Below are 15484 nucleotides of genomic sequence, written 5' to 3'. Positions count from 1 at the left end.
AAGAAGTTCTTCCTCATGTTCAGGTGGAATCTCCTTTCCTGTAGTTTGAAACCATTGTTCGACATCCTAGTTTCCAGGGCAGCAGAAAACAAGCTTGCTCCCTCCTCTCTATGGCTTCCCCTCACATACACGACCATCATGTCTCTTCTTAGCCTTTTCTTCTGCCCAGCTCTTTAAGCCACTCCTCATAGGGCTTTTTCTCCAGACCCTTGATCATTTTAGTCGCCCTTCTCTGAGCACATTCCAGCTTGTCAACATCTCTCTTCAACTGCGGTGCCCAGAATTGGACACAATATTCCAGGTATGGTCTAATCAAGGCAGAATAGAGGGGTAGCATGACTTGCCTGGATCTAGACAATATACTCCTATTGATGTAGGCAAAAATATTATAAATGATCCTCACTATTATTATTCAATTCTGCCCTTAAAGGGGAATCCAATTCATCCTGCAGTTTGTCTTAACACTTCCAAAGAAAGAATGTGATCAACGCCAGAGTCCCAGCTTCTCCCTTAGAGAACTACATGTCCCAGCATGCTCCACTGTCTGATAGTGATGACGTATGCGAAGGGGGCGGTGCTATGAAAGCTCCTTGCTGTGTTGTCAGCTCTTGGGAAGAGAAGTCTGAGCAGCGGGGGTCTTTCAGAGCAGAGAAAGAGACCCCCCTTCCCCCGATTGCCCAAGGCCAGGCTTTTCCAGTTAATCCACATTGGAGAGAGACATTTTCTTCCTTTTTCTGTTGCAAGGTAAGTGAGGATCATGGAAGGGGAGCTTGGGGAGAGGGTCAGATGGTGCTTTAAGCCATGGGAAGGGAGAAGGTTGGGTTTGCTGGGCAGCACAGGCTCCCTTATCTAAAAGGCTTAGGATCAGAAATGTTTGGGGTTTCACATTCTGGATTATATGAAAGACCTATTTGCATTTGCTTAATTTTGCATAGATGTCCCTAATGAGATCTCTTGGGAGATGGGATCCAAGTCTAAACAATATTCATTTGTGTGTCATACATCCCTAATGGACATAACCTAAATGAAATGTTATATATTTAAATAATATTGTGCATGGAACAAAGTTGGTGTCCATTGAACTAAGCTAAGATACTACTCTCTCAGCCACTGATGTGGACAGTTTTGGATTTTGGAGTATTTCAGATTCTGAGATAAGGGATTAGTAAATAACCTGAATCCATAATATACATAGAATCATAGAGTTGGAAGAGACCTCATGGGCCATCCAGTCCAACCTCCTGCCAAGAAGCAGGAAAATTGTTATTCAAAGCACTCCTGACAGATGGCCATCCACCTTCTGTTTAAAAGCCTCCAAAAAAGGAGCCTCCACCACACTTCGGGGCAGAGAGTTCCACTGCTGAACAGCTCTCACAGTTAGGAAGTTCTTTCTAATGTTCAGATGGAATCTCCTTTCTTGTAGTTTGAAACCATTGTTCCGCGTCCTAGTCTCCAGAGCAGCAGAAAGCAAGCTTGCTCTCTCCTCCCTATGATTTCCTCTCTCACATATTTATACGTGGCTATCATGTCTCCTCTCAACCTTCTCTTCTTCAGGCTAAACATGCCCAGCTCTTTAAGTCGCTCCTCATAGGGCTTGTTCTCCAGACCGTTGCATAAAAGAAAGTTTGTGTGCATGGAAGCATCAGTAAGCAAAGGCATCACTGTCTCAGCCACCCATATGGATAGTTTGGAGTATTTGAGGATTTTTTTTTTCATGTCAAGAGCAACTGGAGAAACTGTAAGTTGCCTTTGGTGTGAGAGAATTGGCCATCTGCAAGGACGTTGCCCAAGGGATGCTCAGATGTTTTACCATCCTGTGGGAGGCTTCTCTCATGCCCCACATGAGAAGCTGGAACTGACAGATGGAGCTCACCCCGCTATCCGGATTTGAACCGCCAACCTTTTGGTCAGCAGTCCTGCTGGCACAAGGGTTTATTTGAGGATAAAGGGTTGATTTTAAAGTATTTGCGGATCATAAAATAAGGATAAGAGATGCACAATGTAAACCTAACCAAACAAGGAGTGGTCCAGCAACGGAGTTGTCTTGGAAGGATAAAATCATAGAATTGGAAGAGACCTACAGGGTCATCCAGTCCAACCCCCCTGCCATTGCAGGAATGCACAATCAAAGCACTCGCAGCAAATAGCTACTCAGCCTCTGCTTCACAACCTCCAGAAAAGGAGATGTGGCAAAGGGAACATGCATTGTTGCTGTTCCTTGGCAAGTGTGCATGGATGGAGAATAGCTCTTAAGATGAGGGAGTAGCAGGGAGAAATTGTGAAATTGTAAGTGTATCTACACTGTGGAATGAATGCAGTTTGACATCACTTTTACTGCCATGACTCAGTGCTATGAAATCATGGAAAGCAATAAGGTCTTTTGCTTTCTTTGCCAGTGAGTAGTGGCACCTCACCAAATGACATATTCTAAGACTCTGTAGCATTGAGCCATGGCAGTTAAAGTGTATCAAATTGCATTCATTCTACATTGTAGATCAGGCATGGTCAAACTTTGGGTTTGACTATGCCTGGTGTTTTGGACCAACTCCCACAATTCCTTACAGCCAGTAGGCTGTTAGGAATTGTGGGAGTTGAAGTCCAAAACATCGGAAAGGCCGAGGTTTGCCCATGCCTGGTGTAGATGCACCCAGACACAGAATTATGTGGACATTTTTGGATTATCAGAAATATTTTCCAATATGTTGGCGAGCAGCTTTAGGTTAAGATGGAAATGTAATGAGGAGATAAGTTGGGAATTTAGTGCCAACAGTAGTCTGGGCAAAATGAGGACATGAACACTGCCAAATAAGAATTTTGCCGCCACCACGATTAAATTTTCCTCCCGTTCCCACATTTCTAGCTTTGCAGTAACTTAAAACGTCAGTTGAGGCCTTTAGAAAAATATGTAGATCTCCAAAGAAAGAGGGCAGGTAGAGTCACCAAGGGAACATACAGGAAATGTAAGAGTTCTGAGTGTGAATTATTTTCAGTCTCTGTCTTTGGGATAGAAGGAAATGTTCATGGGAGGACACTGCACTCATTTCGCCCAACTCCCTAAAACTACGGCTCAAAGTGCCAGTGTTTCCTTCTTTCTTTGCTTCTCAATTTCTAGTTGTAACTGGGAGCGAGCATAGGAAAGTCTAATGCGTCGCCAGGGTGAAGCGAAGGCTGGATGCTGTTGAGGACACGCACGCACACCTTCTTTCTGCGTGTCACAGCCAGTGACTAAATTTAGAGTCTGTGGACCATGAGTCATTTTAGCTTCAAAACTCCAACAAAGTATTTTGTCACTAGGGTTTATTTTTATTTTATTAGTAGCAGTTACCTCCTGCTTTTCTTCCAATGGACTCAAGGTGGTGTAACTGCCTTCTTCCCAACAAAGCAGAGAAAGTGCCCAGTGTCATCTAATGTTGTGTAGGATTAGAGCACAGATTTTCCAAGGCTCCATCTACACTGTAGAATTAATGCATTTTGGCACTAATGTAACTGCAATGGCTCAATACTATGGCATCCTTGGAGTAGAGGTTTTATAATTTTTTTAGTTTTCTCTTCCAAAAATTGCTGGTGCCTCCCTAAACTACAATTCCTGGGATTCCATAGCACTGAGCCATGGTAGTTAAAGTGATGGCAAACTGCATTAGTTCTATAGTGTAGATGCACCCCTATATTCCATCACCACATTTTTAAGTTAAGCTGAATTGATCCTGTTTAATTGCTCTATTTCTATGCCATTATGTCTATGCTACTATACGTTTCTATCCACCTTTTGACCACCCTATCCTTTAACTAGCTTTGCATACTGACCCCCCTCCAAAAATGAGTCTGCTGTTGCTTTTGATGCTGGTTCATTATTGTTTATACTGTTTTCATGCTATTTTAATAAGTTATTGTTCTGTTTTTAATTGTATGTTGCCTTGGGCTTGGCCCCATGTAAGCCGCCCCGAGTCCCCTCGGGGAGATGGAGGCGGGGTAGAAAAATAAAGTTATTATTGGGTTGTTGTAGGTTTTTTTGGACTATATGGCCATGTTCTAGAAGCATGTTCTCCTGACATTTTGCCTGCATCTATGGCAAACATCCTCGGAGGTTGTGAGGTCTTCGACAAAGCCTTCGACAAAGTTATTATTATTATTCTTCACCCCAAATCTCAATCAGTTAAGAACTACACCTCAGTGACTTTAATGTAGTTCTTAACTTTAATCAGTTAAGAACTACACCTCAGTGACTTTAATCTGTCCAACTTAAATATAAAGAACAGCCAAGAATGGCTGGAACACAGTACTGAGGGTTACAAAAAAAAAAGGATAAGAAGCATTGGGAGAGGTTTGCAAGGCACAACGTTTCACTGTGTTGCCATACCTATGGAAAGAGAGAGCATCACATGTTGTATTCAAGTAGGTGGAGGTGATTATGTGGATGGATAGTAAGTGCTGCTGTCCCACATGTCGGGTGGAGGACATGAGTGACTTCCTTGGCACACCCAGCTTTTGTGGACATACAGAAGGGAACGGATGATTATGTGCTCAGATGACTTCTGCCATCAGAGCAGAAGTTCAGAAGCCTTCTCAGGAAAACAAGCAGGTAGGACCCAAACACAAACGGGTGGCTGGCTTATTATGCTTTTGAATTAAGTAAATAATTAATCTCTTTGGATACACTGAAACAAGATACAATGACCTATCAGGTGGGCACAGGAAGACAACTTTTCAGTTGTCCACTCCTGCTTTAGATTATTTTTCTCTTTTTGTTTGTTTAGAGAGATGAGAAAATTCAAGGAATTCAACTTCCCTGTTTGGGAAATGTTAGGCGGTTTGGGGGCAAAGAAAAACCTCACCCCAAACTCAGTCTGATGGGGATATTTTGGTAGTTTCCTTGAGTCCCTATGGGGAGAAAAATGGAATAGAAATAAAATGGAGACATGATAGCCATGTATATATATGTGAGAGGAAGTCATAGGGAGGAGGGAGCAAACTTGTTTTCTGCTGCCCTGGAGACTAGGACGCAGAAAAATGGCTTCAAACTACAAGAAAGGAGATTCCATCTGAACATTAGGAAGGACTTCCTGTGAGAGCTGTTCAGCCATGGAACTCTCTGCCTGGAGTGTGGTAGAGGCTCCTTCTTTGGAAGCTTTCAAACAGAGGCTGGATGGCCATCTATCAGGGGTGCTTTGAATGCAATTTTCCTGCTTCTTGGCAGGGGGTTGGACTGGATGGCCCATGAGGTCTCTTCTAACTCTATGATTCTATAAATAATAATAATAATAATAATAATACTTTAAGAGACTTCTGGGGGGTCTTGCATGCTGCATTTAGAGGTTCAAAGGACCCACAGACAGCACTTTGCCCACTTTGAGATAAAGAATGCCTCTCTCCCATTGTAAAATCATTAGGAAGAACTTCCTGACTGTGAGAGCTGTTCAGCAGTGGAACTCTCTGCTTGAAGTGTGGTAGAGGCTCCTTCTTTGGAAGCTTTTAAACAGAGGCTGGATGGCCATCTGTCGGGGGTGCTTTGAATGCAATTTTCCTGCTTCTTGGCAGGGGGTTGGACTGGATGCCCATGAGGTCTCTTCCAACTATGATTCTATGATTCTATAGCTAATAATAATAATAATAATAATAATAATAATACTTTAAGAGACTTCTGGGGGGGGGGGTCTTGCATGCTGCATTTAGGGGTTCAAAGGACCCACAGACTGCACTTTGCCCACTTTGAGATAAAGAATGCCTCCCTCCCATTGTAAAATCATTTAGTCTAGGATATAAACTTAAGAAACCTCAGCACTGACAATGTTCTTGACCCCCACACCATTTTATTTATTTCTGAGATGCTGGCGGAAGCTTTTGCTCCATCAGCCTTTGTCAATCTGGTTTTAAGCTTACTAATCTCAAGGGATGGAACTGAATGCATGATCTCAAGCCAGTAAAGGCTCACTGCTTTCTCGTGTTCTGATACATCTGGCCAACAGTTCTTGTGAAGTTCCTGAGAAAAGTTAAACATTGTCCCTGTACACAGAGCTTCTTTTTTCAGCACAAAGATGTTGTGATGCGTCGCCCTTCAAGGGTTGTTAGATTGCAGATCCCATTAGCCTTAGCCAGCATTGCCAGAAGTCAGAGATGATGAGATTTGGTGGACAGTTGCATCTAAAGGGCTATATTCAATTGTGGGGAAGAGGAGGTCTATTGTATCCTGCAGGCCAGGATTAATGCAATGTCTCTTCTGTTTTTCTTTTCTTTTTGCTATAAAGCAATTGTTGCTCTTCTTCAGGGCACAGTAGGTTGGGATAGAGCCCAGGCCTCCATGTTTTCATGACAGTTTGATTGTTTAGGAGCATGTTTTGCCTAGGAAAAAAACCCATTTTAATTGTTTATTTATTTATTCAAATAGACATGCATTTGCAAGTGTTTGCTGCATACAGTGCAATACTTTCCATCTATAATCATAATCCATTTATAATCATTTCTCATAATCATTTCGTCAGATAATATATTTCCTTTAAGGGGGCACAGTCTGTTATTCATCTAATCTTCTATATATATAAAAATGCTCATGTCGTAATGAGTGGCTTAAAAACAAAAGAACCGCTGGGCCAATACCCACCAAATTTGGCAACAAAACTCCTCACCATACAAGGTGTGACAATCAATAATAAAAAACAAAAAAAAACTTACAAATCCTAAAAAAGGAGAAGATACCACTGGGCATGCGTAATGGGACGGGGTGGGTGGGTGGGGTGCACGAACGCTTGCACACACAGGAGAGCTCCATGTGGCGGAGCCTGTGGAGTCAGCCTTGGCTCTCTCCCTCCTCTTTCTCTCCCTTCCTTCTCTCTTCCCTTATTTTCTCCCTTCATGCCTTCCCTGCCTCCTCTCCTCCCTCCCTCTTTCCCTCATCCTTTCCCTCTTTCCTTCTCTCTTTCCTCTTTCCTTTCCTCCCTCCCTTCTATCATTCCTCCTTCCCTTCTTCCTCTGTCTTCAGCTCTCCCCTTGGGTGCCGCCATCAAGGGGCTCCAGTAAGCCCTGCCCCTAATAGAGCAGAGTGTGCTGGGGACGAAGGAAGGAAGGAAGGAAGGAAGTTCTGTTCCAAGTGAGCTGGACATCCAAGCAGCACCCAAGGTCAAATTTCCCCCAATTTCCACCAGAATTCACCTTTGGGCATACTGAGGATTCCTCCCAAGTTTGGTCCTGATCCATCTTTGTTTGGGTTCACAGTGCTCTCCGGATGAACAATTTCTCCTTCTCCTCCTCATTCTCTCATCCACACCAATGCCCCCTTCCCTCCCTCCACCCTTTCCTTCCTTTCTGTACTTCCCTTCCTTCTCCTTCCTTTAATTCTTTCCCTTCCCTCCCTTCCCTCCCTCCCTTCCCTCCTTCCTCCCTCCCTTTCCTTTTCTCCATTACTCCTTCCTCTCTTCCCTTCCTCCTTTTCTTTCCTTCCCTTCCCCCCCCCCCCACCAGCGTCATCCTTCTTTATTAGATCTACAGCTTAGATGCACTCAAAGTCACCCCTTCCACACTGCCATGTAAAATCTAGATTATATACTTAGGACTGGATTCTATGGCAGTGTAGACACACACACAGAGATATGGATGGATACAGGATCCCTGGTTGGTGGTATATATCTATATTCTGTCTGTCTATCTCTGTGTATATACATATATACATATATATAATTACAATACTATATATATTACTATTATATATATACTGCTATATAATACATAAATATTATATTATATTATATATATTACTGTTATATATATTACTATATAATATGTTACTACTATATGTTACTATATTAAATAGACTCCTAGAATAGAGTTAGAAGGGACTCTACCAGACAGAAGAGAAGTAGAGAGGGAAGGAGGGAAGGAAGGAGAGAAGGAAGGAAAGAAAGAGGTACCGAAGGAAGGAAGGAAGAAGATAAAGTAGAACTGAAAGCAAAGGCAGGAAAGAGGTAAAGAAGGAAGGAAGGGAAAAGGAAATAAAAAGTGAAACAAGCAAGAAAACAGTGAAGGAAGACATAAGACAAAGGAAGAAGTAGAGAAAGGGGGAGGGAAGGAAGGAAAGAGAGGAGGAAGGATGAAACCAAAGAGTGAAATAAGGAATGAAAGAAAGAGATAGAGAAGGAAGAAAGGAGAGAAAGGGGAAAGGGAAGAAAAAGAGGGGAAGGAATAGGTAGGTACCTCTCTTTCATAATAGTCCAGATATCTACCTCTACTTCAAAAATTCTTACTATAGGCCACAGCAACGCATGGCAGGGTACAGCTAGTACATATAAAAATACCATAGACTCTTGTTTAACATCCTCTTCCTCCTTGTCTATAGTCTTATAGGATCCTCTATATACATTTTAGTTTAATTTTACATTGAGGTGTTGAATCATTGGTTGTCATTCATTAACGACATTATCTAATAATTCTCCTCTTAATAATACGGCTCTGGCCCAGTTTACTTGTCTGCACGTATCTTCTCCTACAAACCATCAAGGACTTTAAGATCTTCTGGAGAGGCCCTGCTCTCGGCCCCACCACCTTCGCAGTCGTGTTTGGTGGGGATGAAAGACAGGGCCTTCTCTATGGTGGCCTCCCGGCCCAGTGAGGTTAGGGCTGCCCCCTCCCTCGTGACCTTCAGGAAAGAACTGAAATCCTGGCTATGAAATCAGGCATTCATAGATTAGAAGGATTGTATTGGTAAAGACAAAGATTTTATTGGACTGCAATTTTGGATTGAGTTTGATGATGTTTAACTTGGTGAACAGTTTATATATATCTCTATTTTATTTCTTAGTAGCAAAAGCACCTCCTTTCACAAGGATTTGCAGCACCAGACCCTACCTTCATGAGAATTTTTAAATTGCTTTGTTTCTCCTGTTCCGTGCCTATGTTCTTGCCCTTCTCCCCACTTCTGTTTTGATTGTTTGAGTTTCAAATGCAAAATTGCACATGCTCGGAAGGTGTCCTCATTTTAACAAAGTTGGCAAACAATTTTCTGTGCAAACACAAGGATAGACAAAAGCGTGGCCTTCCAAACGTTTGCTCAAGCATATCTCCCAGCAATCCGCAGAACATGCTGGTGAAAGTGCAGTCCAAAAAAACATCTGGAAGGCTGTTCTTTGCCCATTTCTGCTCTAACATACCTGGAATGTGGAAGGAGCTGCAAAATATATATTAGGTGCAGAGAAGAGAAATCAAGTATACCTCACAGCTGAAGTATATGGCTATGTAAACCCTGTACTCTGCAGGAGCATAAGCTCACTGGGTTGCTGTGAGTTTTCTAGGCTGTATTGCCATGTTCCAGAAGCATCCTCTCCTGACGTTTCACCCATATCTATATCCATAGATGTGGGAGAAATGTCAGGAGAGAATGCTTCTGGAACATGGCCATACAGCCCGGAAAAATCACAGCAATCTAGTGTATCTGGCCATGAAAGCCGTCGACAACACGTAAGCTCACGCTTTCAGTCTTTGAGGAAGACATTGGCAAACCTCCTCTCAATACATCTTGTCAAGAAATTCCTATTATAGAATCCCCAAAAGTCAGGTTCAACTTGAAGGCATACAACTAAGTAGATGACTTTAACTAGAGTGTGGCTATGACGTGCAATGAACTAGGAAACTTTGGACTTAAGTGAGCCGACAGAGCTATTTATTTATTTATTATTTATTTACAGTATTTATATTCTGCCCTTCTCACCCCACAGGGGACTCAGGGCAGATTATAATGTATCTATACATTGCAAACGTTCAATGCCATAGGCACACAACATATATAGGCAGACACACAGAGGCTATTTAACATTCTAGCTTTTTCATGAGGGTATTCTGGCCACCAGGGGAGCTGTCGCTTCACTGTCCATTTGTGACACTGATGAATTTATTTATTTATTTAGCAGTTTTGTATACTGGTCTTCTCACCTCCGTTCGAGGAACTCAGGCCGGTTTCCAACATCAATATTACAGACAGTCATTAAAACATCATATTCTAAATCACACTAAAACATTAAAATAGCAAAATACAATCATATAATTACAGTGGTCAGTCATCATCAAAAACCATCATTTGTCGTAATCCATCCATATCACAGGATCATGGCTCATTCGTCGAATGCCAGTCCCCAAAGCCAAGTTTTCACCTGTTTCCTGAACATTAAGATAGAAGGGGCAGTTCTGATCTCCAGTGGAAGGGAGTTCCAGAGTCGAGGGGCCACCACCGAGAAGGCCCTGTCTCTCGTCCCCACCAGCCGCGCCTGTGAGGCTGGTGGGATCGAGAGCAGGGCCCCTCCAGACGATCTTAGCAATCTTGATGGTTCATAGGGGAGGATACGTTCAGAAGTACTTCCTCATTCTTTGCATGCTTGCTGGAGATTTTTATGACATTGTGAATTAGCCACCCTGCATAAGCGCTACCTAAATTTCCTACTTGACAGATACAATTGTCTTTCGGGCTGCAAAGGTTGACAGCAAATTGATCAGAAGCTCACTCCGATCTGGGCTGGCTTCAAACTCATAACCTTTTGGTCAGTAGTGATCTTAATGAAGCTGACTCTCAGCCAGCTGCGCCACAGTCCCAGTGCTTGTGTTTTCCATTCCTAATCAGCACAGGAAATTGTTGGGAATGATGGGGGTTACAGTGCAAAGTTAGGAAGGATTGGGCTGGGAAAAGTAACAGCCTGATTAGATGCTTATCTGTGTCCTATGTCCCTGTGTTCATAATTCCCTTATCCTGTCACCACTTCTACCCACTCACAAGGCATGCATCAATCCACCCTTCCAGGTTGCTACAGAAAGTATGGCAAGATATCACGGCTTAGCACATCCCACAGAATTGAGTCCAATATTTTTTTCCTCCTGGTACAGCATGCCAAAAGACAGGACTTTTAACAAAGTATTGCACTTTGCTGGCCCACGACTTTCAAACCACATCTTCACTTGTGATCATGGCAGGTCTCTTTGGACTTTGGCCGGACTGTTACTCTAGTTACTCAACTGGGTTGAAGGACAGAATCTAAAACATCTGAAAAAATAGAAACATTAACTATACTTTGACAAGGAATTGAGAAATGAGGCAGAGGGCATTTATAATTTGAATTCCAATCCTCCCCTGAAAGAAAACAGGGATAACATATCAACAACCCACAACAATGGGTCGCTTTTTCATCCATTCGTACTATCTTGTTTTCATGGGTCCTTCTTAGTTGTTGTCACAGGGTTATAAATAAAGATGATGATGAGCTCAATGTCCCTTCTCTGTCTCTCCTCCCCAAATTAGTATGTAAAGTTAAAGGTTTCCTCTTGACATTAAGTCTAGTCGAATCTGACTCTGTGGAGTGGTGCTCATCTCCATTTCTAAGCCTAATAATAATAATAATAATAATAATAATAATAATAATAATTTATTTATACCCCACTACCATCTCCCCAAGGGACTCGGTGCGGCTTACATGAGGCCGAGCCCACAAAACATCAGTAAAAATAATAACAACAGTACTACAAATCAATACATAACTCATTAAAAAAATAAGCAGTAAACATTAACAATAACACGACAACGTTTAAAAACCTATGGCTGGGCCAAATGTAATAATTAAAAATTTAAAAATAATGCTGAGCATGATCAGGTGGGATAGAAAATTTTCGGAGAGGGATGGGGCGTACAGACAATCCTTGAGCTGGCGTTCTCCATAGACACCTCCAAGGTCTTGTGTTTTTGGTTTATTTTGCTTTTAATTTGTTGCTTGGGCTTGACCTCATGTAAGCCATGCCAAGTCCCTGTTGGGGAGATGGTGGCGGGATATAAATAAAGATTATTATTATTATTATTATTATTATTATTATTATTAAGGTCATGTGGCCAGCATGACTGCATGGAGCATCGTTGCCTTTCTGCTGAAGTGGTACCTATTGATCTACTGATATTTGCGTGTTTTTAAACTGCTTGGTTGGCAGAAGCTGGGGCTAACAGCAGGAGCTCACCCCATCCCATCGTGGATTCGAACCACTGACCTTCCAGTCAGCACGTTCTGCAGCTTAGCGGTTTAGCCCACTGCGTCACCACAGCCTCAATTAGTATGTAGTATGTAGTATGTAGTTTCTAATAATTAAAAATGTGAAGCAGTTTTAGGGGAACTGCTGCAGAAGAATGAGGTGATCACATAGAATCATAGAATCAAAGAGTTGGAAGAGACCTCATGGGCCACCCAGTCCAACCCCCTGCCAAGAAGTAGGAATGTTGCATTCAAATCACCCCTGACAGATGGCCATCCAGCCTCTGTTTAAAAGCTTCCAAAGAAGGAGCCTCCACCACACTCCGGGGCAGAGAGTTCCACTGCTGAACGGCTCTCACAGTCAGGAAGTTCTTCCTCATGTTCAGATGGAATCTCCTCTCTTGTAGTTTGAAGCCATTGTTCCGCGTCCTAATCTCCAAGGAAGCAGAAAACAAGCTTGCTCCCTCCTCCCTGTGGCTTCCTCTCACATATTTATTCATGGCTATCATATCTCCTCTCAGCCTTCTCTTCTTCAGGCTACACATGCCCAGCTCCTTAAGCCGCTCCTCATAGGGCTTGTTCTCCAGACCCTTTATCATTTGAGTCGCCCTCCTCTGGACACATTCCAGCTTATCAATATCTCTCTTGAATTGTGGTGCCCAGAATTGGACACAATATTCCAGGTGTGGTCTAACCAAAGCAGAATAGAGGGGTAGCATTACTTCCCTAGATCTAGACACTATGCTCCATACTAGGAATGAAGTCAGGTAGGCGTCTAACAAGGACATTTGATTCCAACAAGCATTTGTCTTTCGCAACTGAGTCCTCAGACACCACTTGTTAGGTAAGCTGCCAAAGTACAACTTGCTCAAGCATTGCTGGTTAATTTAACCTCTTCACTAAACCAATTTCCACTTTTGAAAGTCCGAATCAATATAGCCTGATCCAACTGTACAACAGAATGATGTGGTAATTGTCAAGCAGCATAATGAACTTCTACTATATTGAGCAACACATTTGTTATTGTTGTCATTTGCTGTCCAGTTGGTTTCAACTTGCAGAGGTCCTACAAATGAGTAACCCCATTATCAATAGCTCAGACCTTGCAAACAGAGCCATACTTTGCTTAACGGAATAAATCAATCTGTAATGTGAGCATCCTCTTTTTCTACCGCATCCCACTTTAACCAGCATTATTGTCTTTTCCAATGGGTCATGCCATCTCATGGTATACCCAAAGCATGAAAGCCTCACTGTAATCGTTTCTGGCTGTAGATCAGTGGTTCTCAACCTTGCTAATGCCACGACCCATTAATACAGTTCCTCATGTTGTGGTGACCCCAACCATAACATTATTTTTGTTGCTACTTCATAACGGTAATTTTGCTACTGTTATGAATCATATATCTGATATGCAGGATGTATTTTCATTCACTGGACCAAATTTGCCCCAAATATCTGATATACCTGAATTTGAATATTGGTGGGGTTGGACGGAATTGATTTTGTCATTTAGGAGTTGTATTTAGGAGTTGTATTTGCTGGGATTTATAGTTCACCTACCATCAAAGATGGAATTGAACCACACAGAACTCCCATGACCAACAGAAAATACTGGAAAGGTTTGGTGGGCATTGATCTTGAGTTTTGGAGTTGTAGTTGACCTACATCCAGAGAGCACTGTGGACTCAAGCAATGATAGATTTGGACCAAACTTGGCATGAATACTCCTTATTCCCAAATGTGAACACTGGCGGAGTTTGGGGGAAATAGAGCTTAACATTTGGGAGTTGTAGTTCTGGGATTTATAGTTCACCTACAATCAAAGAGCATTTTGAACTCCACCAACGAAGGTATAGAACCAAACTTGGCACACAGAACTCCCATGACCAACAGAAAATACTGGAAAGGTTTGGTGGGCATTGACCTTGAGTTTTGGAGTTGTAGTTGACCTACATCCAGAGAGCACTGTGGACTCAAGCAATGATAGATTTGGACCAAACTTGGCATGAATATTCCCAAATGTGAACACTGGTGGAGTTTGGGGAAAATAGAGCTTGACATTTGGGAGTTGTAGTTGCTGGGATTTATAGTTCGCCTACAATCAAAGAGCATTCTGAACTCCACCAATGATAGAATTGTGCCAAACTTCCCAGACATAACCCCCATGACCAACAGAAAATGCTGTTGGTCTTTGGCAACCCCTCTGACACCCCCTCATGACCCCCCCCCCCAGGGGTCCCGACCCCCAGGTTGTGAAAGGCTGTTGTAGATGGACTAATTTTTCAATCTTCCTTAGTTGCCCTAAGTCTTGAGAAAGCTAGGGTACAAATATCTGAAATAAATAAGTTTACATGGTTTTCCCTGCAAGTAAACAAGTAGTCCATTCTAGCTCAGTTCAAATCTTATGTGCTAATTTTCTACTTGCTTCAAGTTTATTTGTTTGCTTTTTTTATCCAATGGTGAGAAAGATCGAAATGTTGCAAATACCATTAAAAGCTGTCTGTTATCTCAGAATCTTACCACTTCATTCTTCTCTGAAACAGATCCATCCCAATCCAATAGAAGTATGCATTCACTGAGTCAGACAGGCACTTTGCCCAAATCCACCCTCCATCTCTCTTTGCACAGTTGTTTGAGAAGCTCAGAATGTGACCAGTCTCTTGCTTATGAAACTCCAACAAACTGTTCCCAAAATAAATGCCTCCTGCCATATATAGTTATCTTTTGTTCTGCTTCGCTTTGAACAGAAAAGTCCAAATAACATTCACGCATTTGCAGCAGGGCTCCTCTGCTGTTTGCCTAATGTAGATTCTCACCACTTCCAGGCTTTGACTGGAAGGTTTTGCATAGAAATTGCAAAGATTGTCCCCAGATTGCCCTCATATTTAGCCTTATGGGAAAAGTCTAACTTGGTCTGCTTCACTTCCTCTTTCCCAAACCTAAACCAATTCAGTCCTAGCCTATAGACGAGAAACCTCTGGTCCTCTGGATGTTGTTTGACTACAACTCCCACATCCCTGACCACTATCCAAACTAGTAAGGGGATAATGGGCATTGGAGTCCAGTAACTTTTGGACTATTTCATGACACAAAACCACTGGGTTCTGTTGTACATCTATCTATATAATAAAAGTCAGTGTTTGTATGCGGAGGGAGGGAGGGCAGTGAATGTGGCAGCTTTCTGCTTGACTGCCACTTTCACAGGCCACTGCGACCAGCACGGGTGACAGACCTGGACAACACTTGGCACACATAACCCCCATGACCCCCTTTTACATCCTGGTGCGGTTTGGGATAGATTTGAAAGGGACCCCTAATCAGGGTCTACTTAACGAGGGACCGCTCTGATCAGGGACCACCTGATCAAGGACTACTTGACCAGGGACCACTTTGACCAGGGACTACTTGATCAAGGACTTTGGTTAGACCACATCTGGAATATTGTGTCCAATTCTGGGCACCACAATTCAAGAGAGATATTGACAAGCTGGAATGTGTCT

General features: G+C 42.6%; 1 protein-coding gene across 1 annotated transcript in view; it reads left to right on the top strand.

Annotated features, from left to right (window-relative positions):
• Positions 1–572: 572 nt before the first annotated feature.
• ORMDL3 (ORMDL sphingolipid biosynthesis regulator 3) overlaps positions 573–15484 on the top strand; it is an 83230-nt gene continuing 68318 nt past the window's right edge. The window contains exon 1 of the mRNA XM_060781058.2: positions 573–744. The gene's annotated coding sequence lies outside the window, so the exon portion shown is untranslated. The remainder of the gene's footprint in view (positions 745–15484) is intronic.

Source organism: Anolis sagrei, chromosome 6 (assembly GCF_037176765.1).
Source record: "Anolis sagrei isolate rAnoSag1 chromosome 6, rAnoSag1.mat, whole genome shotgun sequence".
Lineage (NCBI taxonomy): Eukaryota > Metazoa > Chordata > Lepidosauria > Squamata > Dactyloidae > Anolis > Anolis sagrei.
This window is presented reverse-complemented; position numbering and strand designations above follow the sequence as displayed.